This window comes from Amblyomma mixtum, chromosome 5 (genome assembly GCF_055824585.1).
Source record: "Amblyomma mixtum isolate Tamu chromosome 5, ASM5582458v1, whole genome shotgun sequence".
In the NCBI taxonomy this organism is placed as follows: Eukaryota; Metazoa; Arthropoda; class Arachnida; order Ixodida; family Ixodidae; genus Amblyomma; species Amblyomma mixtum.
Genome location: NC_143016.1, coordinates 85,205,009 through 85,217,442, shown reverse-complemented (window position 1 = coordinate 85,217,442; position 12,434 = coordinate 85,205,009).

Here is a 12,434-nt window from a genome sequence, read left to right as displayed (position 1 = left end):
TGACCGCCTCTTCGAATTCTCAAGGAGGTAGTCGGAGTCGGGGAGCTGACCTGCTTTCAGCACCTCGGAGGTCTTCATTTCCTGGTTGCCGTGTCGTCCATTGTCCAGGCAGCCAAGACAGTGGGGAGAGGCTCCTTGCTGGCCCCCGGGAAAGAAGTGCCGCTGGAACAAATGGAAGTTCCAGTAGTTTATGTGACAGTGTACCGTCTGCCATCGTGTGTCAGTGACAATGCCCTCGCCACGTCGCTTTCAGCATACGGTTTTCCAGTGCAAAAACCACGCCGGGAACGCCACGCGCCTTGTAAAATTGATGACACAGTCTCCGTCCAAATGCCTGGTGGTGGCCGGCACTCGGCACATGCTCGAGTACCGTGGCACGAGGCGCGTGTGTTCCAGGTGCGGAGCGGAGGGCCACATCGGGCTGCCTGCAGTGCGGTGCGCTGTGACAGGCGCGTAGTCTACTGCCAGGACGGTGCCAGCTGCCGCCCCGTCTGCAAGCTTTCTGGAGGGGGCCACTCCACGGCAGACTGCGTCCTGCCGCGGTCCCATGCGGCGGCTGCCAAGACGCCCTGGGGACTGGTATGCAACACGCGCCGGTGGAGACACCTGAGGAGGCGTCTGGAGGTGGTTCCAGCAGCGCAGCAGAGGAGACAGCGACGAGCCCCACCTAGTGCGCTGCACGACGACATGACGCTGTGGCCGGCCCCGATGGCGACCAAGCGGGGAAGGAGCTGACCGACGCCTCATCAGCCCAGTCCGAGGCGGAGCAGTCCGCGGGCGGCTCCGACGCTGAGAAGTCGGCCTCGCCGGTCTCGGACGCATCGCTGGTCGAGTCGTCCCTGGTGGAGCCTCCCAGCTTGGAGGTCTCCATCTTCGACGTGCCGACGGCGGCGCAGCACTAAGACACGGAGACGGGCACCGAGTTACCCGCCTCGTCCTCCCCCAGCGACGCCCTGCACACGCCTGTCAAGGGCAGTCAGACCAGTGACAGTGCGAACGACACGCGTCATTATCCGCCACACATCCCGGTCACCCTGCCCTCGCGGGCCCCGTGCGCCGCGAAGTCGGTGCGGGCTACCGTGCGGAAGGTCCTAGACCTGGGGGGCCCCAAGCGCCAGTTCTCGTCGTCGTCTGACGGCCGCGTTACGCCTTCCGCAACAGGCGAAGATGGCTGATGCGGAGGATGCCCTCATGGACGCCTCCGGAAGCGACTAGCATCCGCCATGACGCCTCCGCCCAGGAGCTCATGCCGAAGCGGCCTACATCCTCCCCCTCTCCGGCTCGGCGCTCGCTGGGCGCCGTTATCTTATCGGCGCGCTGGCTTCGTCGGCGCGGTTGGCGAACGACGGACAATGTCTGTGCGGTGGAATGAGTTGGTGCGTGCGTGACTGCGTGTTCTTTCCGCAGCCGTGCGCATCGACCACACCTTTCCACTGCACAGCCGCTTGCACCCTTTGGAATTGTCGTCCCGCTGCCGCGGGGCTGCCATCCAGGACGCCAGAAGGGACCCAGGACGCCTCCCAAGCGCCTCCCCCGCCCCCAGAGCCGGCGTATGAACGCACCCACAGACTGTACCCGCATAACTGTACCGTGAGTCCGTCATCGTTTTGTTTCTTCTTTTGATTCGTTGTTTGGTTTTGTTATTGTTTTTCTCTTTAGTTTCACGATGGCTGTGTTTCGCTTCGCTTCATTTAACGTGCAGGGTTTTCACTCTAGCGATGAGCAACGGCCGGTGCTTCACCTTGCACATTCGTTTGGCATTGACGTTTAGTTTCTGCATTAGTGCAGTTTCCGCACCCCTGCCGATGTTATTTCTTTTAGTTCGCTTTTGCATTGTAATGCTTTCTTTTCTTTCACCGACTCGCGGTGTTGCGGCGCGGGTGTTGTTTTCTTAAACCCGGCTTTACGCGCGGCTGCTCACCGTACCTTTGAGTATGACGGCCGCGTGCTGATGGTTGTACCTTTGGGTATGACGACCACGTGCTAATGGTAGACTTTTTTCTAGACAGGCGGAGGACGCGTTTCGTAAATATGTCCACGGCAGTCGCGCTTGCACTGACATAAAGTTATTCCGCTCTGTCGCATCCCACTGCCTCCACCTCCCGCCGCGTGCTCTTCTTGGCGATATTAACTGCGCATTGGATACGACGTGCGATGTTAGGGGGCCTGGGCAGGGCGCCTCCAACTATCACGCGTGTGAACTTAGGAGGCTGGTTCGTCAGATGAATCTATCAGTTGCCTGGGTCTCCATGCAAGGGGATCGCTTCGTAGAAACGCGTAGCATCGCTTCGTAGCAACCGTAGCTTTCGCTACGTATATCCTGCTTAGCTGAGCTAAGCCACTGCCTTTTTTTTTTTTGCTATGCGGGAGTACCTATACACGCTCCGCGTCCGGTACCACCGCCTTCTAGAAGACGGTTCACGTTCTTCTCGCGTCGTCGCAGTCCTCCGTCTGCCTCTCGGGGACAGTGCGGATCTAATGTATTCTCGCAGTCTTGGCCACCTCGCTGTGCGCCCCGGCTACGCGGGACGAGGTCTACAATGTGCTACGTAACATCAAGCATGCATCGGCGCCAGGACCGAATGGCTTAGTGATCAGTCTCTACCGGGACTTCTTTGACGTTCTTGGTGGCTTGCTGACGAGCCTCGTAAATGGCTACCTGGAGGAGGGCCTGAAGCCTCCCTCCTTTAAAAGGGACAGGATTGTGCTCATCAAAAAAGAGGGTGCCGTGCCGTCATGCCCAAGGCATGGCGCTCCGTAACTTTACTGAACAGCTATAATAAACTGGTTGCATCGCTTCTCGTCGAGCTCCTGCGTCCATCCTTGATGAGCCTCGTCAGCTCCTTCAAGTCGTGTGCCATGTCGGGGTTATCTGTCTTCGTGTCGCTGACGTTGACGGGTGACGTCTTCGCGTACGCACATGCGAAACAGCTTGGCTTAGTTTTCGTTTCCTTGGATCAGGCAAAGGCGTTCGACAGGGTTGAACATGCTTACCTGTTTGAGGTACTGCGGTGTTTCGGTTTACCGGAAACTTTCACCGACCGCATCGCCTTAATGTTTATTGATTTTCAAAAGCGAAGTTTTGCTTAACTGCACAGCGCTACCGCCCTTTTCTGTAATGTGACCTGTGCGCCAGGGTTGCTCGTTATCGCCAGCGCTTCTAGTCCTGTCTTTAGACCCGCTTTGGCGGGGTATGGACTCTCACCCACGCATCCGCGGGTTCCCAATGACGGGACAGGAGATGATTCTGGTCTGTGCTTGCGCAGACGACATTTCTGTTTTTTGTGGGGACGGCGAAACCGTTCTCCATTTCCTGGCCACCTTCGTCACATACGCGGCACTGTGCGGAGCTGAGCTTGATGTCGCCAAGATTAACGCCCTACGCTTTGGTTCGTTCAGGGACCCGCTACCAATCCCGATTCTTTTAGTGGACGCAGTACAGGCACTGGTCGTCGTTTTCAAGCAGCCCTGTGTCTCTCCCCGTACGTGGGCGGCCGTCGTTTCACGTACGATAAGCGCACTAGCTGGGGCGGCCCAGTTTGAGTTTTCTTTGGGAGTGATGGTGGCCGTAGTTAAAACTCGAGCCTACGCCATCGCTTTTTGAGTACCTCGCGTTGCTGTGCTACCACGCCGAACAGCGGGTCGCCTTGCACCCTTGGATCGTGCATTTATCTGGGACGGCGGCACGGCGCTCACTGCCTGGCGCCTCCCGAGCTCCGAAGAGGCCTCGGGCTACCTTGAGTGACCACTGTCTCTCGGGCTCTCAGCGCCGAGTAGGTAGGAGCTCTCTTCGCCGACACGTCTTACCCGGGGCATTCGCTGCTGCTCTACTGGCTGCGCACAGCTCGCCGAGCGTTTGCCCCGGGTCGGCACATAGGCCTGCAGGCATAGCGACCGCTCGCCTTCCACCGCGCCGCCCTTCAGCTCAGCCTAGGGGCCGACCTCCCGGACGTCGAGTTCGCAGAAATAGCAGCTTTGCGTGTAGGCTAGTTGATCGCGTGCGCGCAATTTAGGCCCGACGACCAGAGGCGCACCGCTTTCTGAAAATGCAGGGCGTGGGGCGCGAGCTCGCTCCCCACCGAAGTCCGCGACTTCGAGTGGAAGCGACGCTGGGGCGTCCTTCCGATGCGAGAGCGCCTAGCAGCATGGGGCATTGTGCCCAACGACATGTGCCCCATTGTGGTGCGACCGCAACGTCGCACTACGTTTTCTTTGACTGCCCGGTCGCCCCACTCATGTGACGCTTTGGCGCATGTTTTCTGACCGCGCTGCCCTGGGGTTCGGCGTCAGCGCGGCTTGTTTTCGCGTTTGTGGATGCGTGCGTATATTTTGTTTTGTGCCACCGCCGCTGCCTCGCCGAAGCCCGCAGGCAGTTCGTGCGCGAAACGTATCCAGCGCTGCACAGTCTCCGCATCCTCCTCTGGACTTCTGTCCAACCGCCTGGAAACGGATGGGGAAGCATGGTATTGAAGAAGCGTAGCTTGTTAGGCCAGTTGGTGCATGGTATGTAGAAAACCAGCGAAAAGGACGCATTCACAAGGAGGAGAAGTACACAGGACAACGCTGGAAACACAACTGAAAATTCTTTACTTCGCCAACATCAGAACAGGGCGCACATGCGCGAGAGCACCACAAATGCTATCAAACCAGCAAAACACAAAACTGATTAAGCGAGCGAAGAAACATGTGGCAATCTATGTCCCATTCATGAAAGAGTACTCTTTTGCCGTGAACCTGACAGAGCTGTCGCTGACGCATTCAGTCCCTAACTGCTTGATTTTAAAAGCTTCTAAGATTTCTCGTTCTATCTGTGTTTTGCCGCGGCCGATGATTTTGACATTATGGAACAAAGGGGTGCAGTCTTTGCAGTGGTTGCAGTGTCTTAGAAGATTTGCTGTGTTGCCTGGCTGCAGCGAAGTGCGGTGCTGCCTCATACGGTCGTTGACGCATTGACCCGTTTGACCTATGTAGGCCTTACCACAGGACAGTGGGAGCGAGTAAACAACATCGGTTGTGCATTTGGTGAACATGGTCTGGTGTTTAACATTGCATTTCTTTTTTGTGCTGATTTTTGAGATACGTGAACAAAGCGACGACAGTTTGGTGGGCGCAGAAAAGACTACCTTAACACCGTATTTCTTGGCTACCTTCTTAACGTTATGTGAGACTTTATGCAGGTATGGCATTACAGCAGGTCTGGATTCCTCACTAGGCGTTTCATCTCTTTTGTATTGTGACTTAAATTTACTGGTCAAGGTCTCAGCAATAGAAACGAGGACGTCCTCAGGGTAGCCCGCTGACCTCAAGCGGTCAAGTTGCGCTAAGAAACTCTTTTGCATACTGTGTGCACAAGACCTGCGCAGAGCATTACCGAGGCAAAGGTTGGCAATGCCTCTCTTCACAAGTTTGGAATGTGAGGAGGAGTAGGGCAGCAGGCTTTTCTTGGTCCATGGAGAGTAGCTCCAGCAAACATGGCTTTCGTCAGAGAAGGTGAGAGTCAAATCTAAAAACCTAATTGAGTCATCAAGGGGCACTTCATGAGTAAAACTCAAGTCAGGACAGGTATCGGTAAAGAAGGTCAAAATGTCATTTGCGGCCGCTTCGACACTGTCACGGGAAGTTAGTTTCAAGAAAATTAAGAAATCGTCTACGTACCTAAAAACTTTCACTACTCGATCGTCAATAAGCGTATCATGCAACAAACTGTCAAAATGAGATAAAAATATGTGGCACAAAATAGGAGCTACACACGAGCCAATGGGAACGCCCTGCTTCTGTATGTACCTGCAGTTTTCATGTTCTACGACAGTGGAGGAAAGGTAGCAAGTCAAAAGTTCCAAAAAGGAATTCACCGATATGCCCGAGCTGTTCTGGAAGGCCACTGCACCTCGGTTTTCGATGAGATCCCGCACAGTAACTAACAAGTCCTTTTGGGGAACTGAATAGAAGAGGTCTTCGATGTCCACGGAAAAGGCGGAATTGGCACTCACACTGGTAGCGGATAAGTAGTCCACGACGTCCATCGAGGTCCGAGCGCTAAAAGGGTCGTCAGGTGCCAAGGGGTCCAAGGATCGTTTCAAAAACTGGCCCACTAATTTCTGCCACGAACTGTCCTCTGTGACAATGGCCCTAACAGGACAGCCAGTTTTATGCGTTTTTGTTGAGAAAAACATTCTCAGCACGTCGGTATTATCTTTCTTATTAACTTCTTTAAGCAAACCGTTAAGATTGAGGTTCTCCAGGAGCTGTAGGGCGTGCCTTTTTATCTGAGAAGGCTTTGTGTTGGCAGGCTTGAAATTCTTGTTGATAGCCTCGTGGGACTTACTGGAAAGAAGGCTGTTAGGCATAACCACGTCCTGTGTACTTCTCCTCCTTGTGAATGCGTCCTTTTCGCTGGTTTTCTACATACCATGGGAAGCATGGTTCCTGCGGCGCTGGCGTACCAGGTTCTCTCTCGTGAGAGGGGGCAAGCTGGCGATGCCAGCGCTGCTGTATTGGCTAGGTTTGCTTTTTGTTTTGTAATGAGTGCGTTGTTTCGCGGCTTGTGCCGAGGGTCCGTTGTAAGAAGGGGGGAACGTACTGAAAACAGCCCCCCCCCCTCCCACTCATTCTTGTATATATTGTTTTTGTTTGGCTACCTTGCACAGCGCTTACTCTGTGGTTACTTGTTGTTACATAGTTTGCTTATATATGACAACGGTGGAGGGGGGGGCGGGCTGCCCGGTTTAAGCAAGAATAGCCGTTTCTTTGTGTGAGTAAATGCGTTCAGTTCCCAAGAGTACGTCACGTGGGAACAGAGCTGAGTGTCTGTCTGGTTGTTGAAAATAAATTTCTCTTCATGTAAGATGGGAAAGACAACTTGAAGAGCTTTCGAAAGTGCTTGTTTCGTATTCGATATTGCGAACCGCGGTGCAAATTCTGAAATTTTAGAAACTGGGCCCGACCTAGATTTCGACGGTGTTCTATTTCACAATTTGATCGTTTACCGTAAAACCAAAAGTAAGAAGTTTATTAGCTAACTTTAGTTAATTGATGGCTTTTCGTTGCACTTCAACACGATAGAAATGTCTGACTACCGTACCATCAATGGTCAGAGACTGGAGTGAAATATCTTCTCTGGGGGGTGGTGAGGAGTTGGTGGAGACGCAGGCAGATTGCTAGCTACCGGTAACTTGCTTACATCATTGTTACCATGCACTCACTCTTCGTAGGTCACACACCCCTGTGTTGCCTACGCCGAGCAATAACGCGATTCCGGAAAGTTAAATAATTCATATTTTACTTGTCTTTTGAGCATGCTGGTGCAGCCAGCAGAGGTCTTCGGGCTCATATGCTGTGAAACCTAAACCACGTCCTCTTCTTCTAGCTCGTTCCTTTCTTGCTGTGTGCTTTCTTCTGGGGGGTTTCTCTCTCTCGCTCCTGCATATTTTGTTGGTTTATGTTTCGTCTTTACTAACTGCATTTTTCTTTTTTGTTGTTCTCAAAAACTTTATTAATTCACGCACGCCGCGCACTTCCACGCTCAAGAAATTTCAGATGTATTCTTAAATATAAATACATTTGTGACAAATCAGTCATTTCATTTAGCATTCGAAGTGGTTTTCGCCACAAAAAAAAATCAGATGCCGTGTCCTTTTTTAAAACACTCCACAGAAGATACAGAAGTTACAACACCAGGGAGACCTTCGTAGCAGCAGCGTCTAATTTTGCGAGGTCCATCTTTATTTGTTGCGTTTAAAAGCGATCCGTTTTTCTAGGCACGTGTAGGCCCCGCGCAAAAATTCGTGAAGTTCGTGAAATTTGAAGTGAAGTTCGAAAACTAGCGCGCACGATTTCTGACGCCGTTCCGCCTATGCGCACGCTCGCACGCATACGCACCCGTACACACGAACGAACTCCCGCACGCACGCCCAGGGTCCGGCCTTATATATATATATAATATAATATGCGCGCTACGACACTACGAGAATTGTATATAACGAAGTTTACGCTTAGTTGAAACATTTCCTTCGTTTCCTTCAACGAAGCGTAAACTTTGCTATATGTATATAAACAGTCGAGCTCACTTGTAACGAATGCTTGCTAATTACGAATGAGGGCGGGGCTACGGTGAAAATATCTATTAGGGCAATAGCATTGTGTCTCAGATACAACGAACATTTGTGGCTACACAACTCGGTTACAGCGAATGAGGAGGCCTTGTAAGCTCGGCCCTACAGTCGAAAACCACCGCTTCCTGCAAGAGCGGAGAGCGACGAGCGTCTCCTATCCTCCATGTAATACCATTACCCACATAATACGGAAATAACGTGTGATCGAAATAAGCAGGAACAATAAAAATTAATTAAAAAATAATAAGCACGGGACGTTTGAAATTCGGCGGAATACTGATAGCAGTTGACCGAACAGGTGCCACTGCGTCCAACTTCTAATTTGTGTGCTCCCCGTTGGGGATGGATAAGATTCCACGGATGAAACTGACTGCGGAGTGGATTAATAATTGCTTCCGTAAGGCAGCGATTAGGGACCCAGGAACGTTGGCGGACGCTGTCGAACACGACGCGATCTGACGGATGTGGATTTGTGGCAACGCGTCGTCGATGCGCACCTGGCTCAACTGATGTCGCTTGGGATGTGTTCGTCGGTGCGGATGATGACGCCGACATCGAAAAGTCATACGCTGACGCAAATAAAATTACGCGAAGTGGCAGAACTCTCGCACTACCCGGGGTCTGATGGGACAATGAGAACGAGGCCGACCTACCACTTGCTACAGTGAGCGCTTCCACCGCGATTAGTTATATCGCTTCATGAACCACCAATTGTTTTTGCAAGGGTGCTGGCGAGGAGCGTGTGACTGTGCTGCAGCGGTTGGTAGACGCCGTGATAGTCCATTTGAATGAACATACGCGTAGAAATGAATTACACCCTTGGACTTCTTTTTTCTGGCTCTAACACTGAAAGTCCACTTACTACGAACATCGGATGCAAAGAAAGCAATCCGCGCGACCCTCAAGTACGTTAAAAGTGAGCTCGAGTGTATAGTGGAAGCAATCTGCGTTGCTCCTTGGGCAAGTGAAAACTTGCAAATTGAGAAGGTCGCAACTGGTACTGTTATCTAGGTTTATTGACGAATGGTTTCGGACGGCGGACCGTCTTTTATCGGGGTTAAATCTGAAGCTTTAAGTTGTTGTAGTGCTCGGCTCCTGACCCTAAAGACGCGTGTTTGGTCCTGGCCGCGCTGGTCACCTTTCGGTGGAGGTGAAATGCCATAGACCCATGTACTACGCGATGTCAGTGCATTTTAAAGAATTCCAGGAGGCCAAATTTTCATGTGGCCGCCACTACAGCGTGCCTCACAGCCTGAGTTCTTTGCGAGTTTAAACACCATAAACCATACGCATTGAATGAAGAATTGGTTACAATGACTGTTTCAAAATTATCAGCAAAAAGAAACCTTAGTTTCTTTAAAAGCGACTGGAGAATATTGAAGGCGGTTGTAGTTTGCACAATTCTTTCTGAGAAAAGACCAAATGGTAGTTGCATCCGTTAAAAACGGAGCACAAGTGCTAAATTCTCTATGCTTGGTGACAGGTATGTCCGCTGCAAAAAGGGATTGTATTGTGACGTCTTGTTATGACAGAACACTTTACTAAAGGCGCATAGTCGTGCTTTGCATTCATTTTGTAAGAACGTCAAGAGGTCCAATTTGTTTTTTTTTTTTAGAGAAACAAAGTGTCAGTGCCTGCGTTTTTTTTTTACGTAAACCAGGCTGGAACAGTATGAATACATTTATGTATCATGTACACTCTTTTAGCTAGATTCCAAATTAAAGAGGCTCGCGCACTGCACGCTCAGGACGTACTGTTTCAATAAAGCAGGAGTTTAGGAGACTATGGAATGTTATGAAAGTAGTGACGCAAATAGCCCAGCGTCCAGTGTGCATTTTCACTGAAGTATGGCTCTTCGTTGAATAAACTACGAGGCATATTACTTTGAACCCACATTCTCCTTTCAGTGAGCATCAGTTCTCCACCTTAACTAGTGTACTAGACTGCTGCGTCTCATGATGCTTGTGTAACATGAGCGCATGAGTTCATTTACACGCGCACAAACGCACAAACGCACGCATACATTCTGTCTATCTCTCTCGGACACGCATGCACGCATAATGTACTGGCAGCCTAGGCATGAAACCGACCTGTGCACAGAAGCTCTTAGAGGTGCTCTGAAAGGCTTACTCCGAATTCCTTGTTTATGAGTTCTTGCGTGTTCTATACGGTGGACGGTAGCCAACGGTGGCCACGCTCCGAGAGCCGCTGCGTGCAGTGCTGTTGCTTCACGCTGAAAAGATGGCTTCCCCCGTTCTCGCTTCACCGGCTTTCACCGATGGTTTCGCACTCCTGGGAGCCATTACACGCATCGGCGCTTTGATGATAGCCTACAAGTCCGGCAGCCAGGTGTACAGTTCTTCCTTTCACCCCTTCAACAAACAGGGGATGGAGCAAGGCTGCAGCTGGCCGGACCACTACAGAACATGAAAGAAGAAAAGTGTAGACAAGACCAGCTTCCTCGCGCTCACTTCCGGGTTTTGCTCATATTTTCAGCCGCGTTAGCTGCCGCGTAAACTTGTTCCGCTTGTTCGGCCTCAAATACTGCTAGCAAGAATGTCGCGAACTTGTAAGCTTCTACTTGGGTCCGATGCTCACGGCGGATTCTGGCACGCTGAAACGAAATGAAATCTTTATTTCACGCTAGCCAGCGAAATGGAGGTACCATACCCAACAATTCTTGACAAAAACATTTTTGAGCGGGAAACCGTTCATTCATGCAATTTTTCATATAGTTTAAGATTTAACTACAACAATCAATATATCCTCAGGTCACCCAACGGCAGCCTTGCATTTTTCTATTAACGTTTTTGCTATCGTCAAAAGCATTCCCCTTTGGTTTCCTATGGCCGTCTTAACAGCTCAGTGCGATCGATGGAAACACTTTAAAATAAACATTTTTTTCATATCAGAAGAATGAACCATTAGATTCGATATTTCCATAACAGAATCTTGCAATTTTCCGATTTTATCAATCTTTGTTCGAGAATGTTGCATAAGAGAAAAAATCTCCTGTTTCAGGCATCGAGACGAATTCACAAAATGTAAAATACTCTGGCTCATTGATTAATTCTGTGCACGTGTAGCACGTTTGATTTTGCTGCCTTCCAGCTGCCTCTAAAGCGACCAATGGCTTTGGCAGACCGAATGTGTACAGTGTTTTGATAAGCTTTAATGAAAGGAGTATTTTTGTTATTATTATTATTATTATTATTATTATTGTTATTATTATTATTATTATTATTATTATTATTCAGTACAAGGACCAAAGCGGTGTACACAACAGAAAATGGTGTACAGACAAGTAAAGTTTCAATTATACAATAAATTTTCATGATTTCACGTGCGCGTACGACATAATTCTCAGAAAAACTATAGAACACTGGTAAGTAATCTAAACAGCAATTTATAGCCATTTACAAAAGCACAAGGATGAACACTGGAGCAAATAGAGAAACCTAGAAATACAGACCTTAATAAAACATTTGTATCAGTGATTACTCGCGCAAATAATGTTGATGGAAGACTCTAGCAGAAAGGTTTAATACATCAATGCCCTTTTGGCGAAAATAATTAGCTATTTTTGGAGCCTTAGATCGCAACTTTATGTCGTGTAAGGTGGGCACTTAAGTTCAGATGTTCGTCAGCTAATGTTATGAAATTATTGTTACGTTTTCTCAAATTTATCAGGGCTTTGCAAAGGCGGTAATTGTAGAAATTAGTCTCTCATTATCTCAAACTACTCCGTAGAGGATCCACTGGTGTATATCTCTCACTATTAGAGGTATCTTGTTTTCAAGTCTCGCAAATATTGCAGTATTTCTGGAAGTTGACATACTCCATGCTAAAATGCATGATGATGAATGATGAAAAAGTGAATGGTAAATTAGGGGCCTAGTGCGGATAACAAGAATATTCTGTTGTAGGTACAACACACATATATAGCATGATATGCTGTTGTTGAAAAGCGGCACCTAGAACGGGCCAACTGTAATCACAGCCCTCTGTGAATCTTTTCACGGAGACTGAGTGGAACGCTTGCGGAAGACAAAAATTGTTGGCCAAACATTCAAAATTTATCGAAAGACCAATAGGCACTCTCTTTTGTATTTCTTGGTCTAGTGCTAGGTTTTTTCGGGGGTGAAATTCTCGGATAGAAACGTCTTTCACTTTGCCTTGTGGAGAACAAACACGTTAGAATGGCGGTTTTCGATCAAGCTGGCTTTGCGACCACCACTGCCCTCCCTAAAAATTCGAATCAAACAAATTTATCAGGACGTTTTTGAATTCTGGGGCTGCAGTTGGGCTGGCTGGGCTACGAGG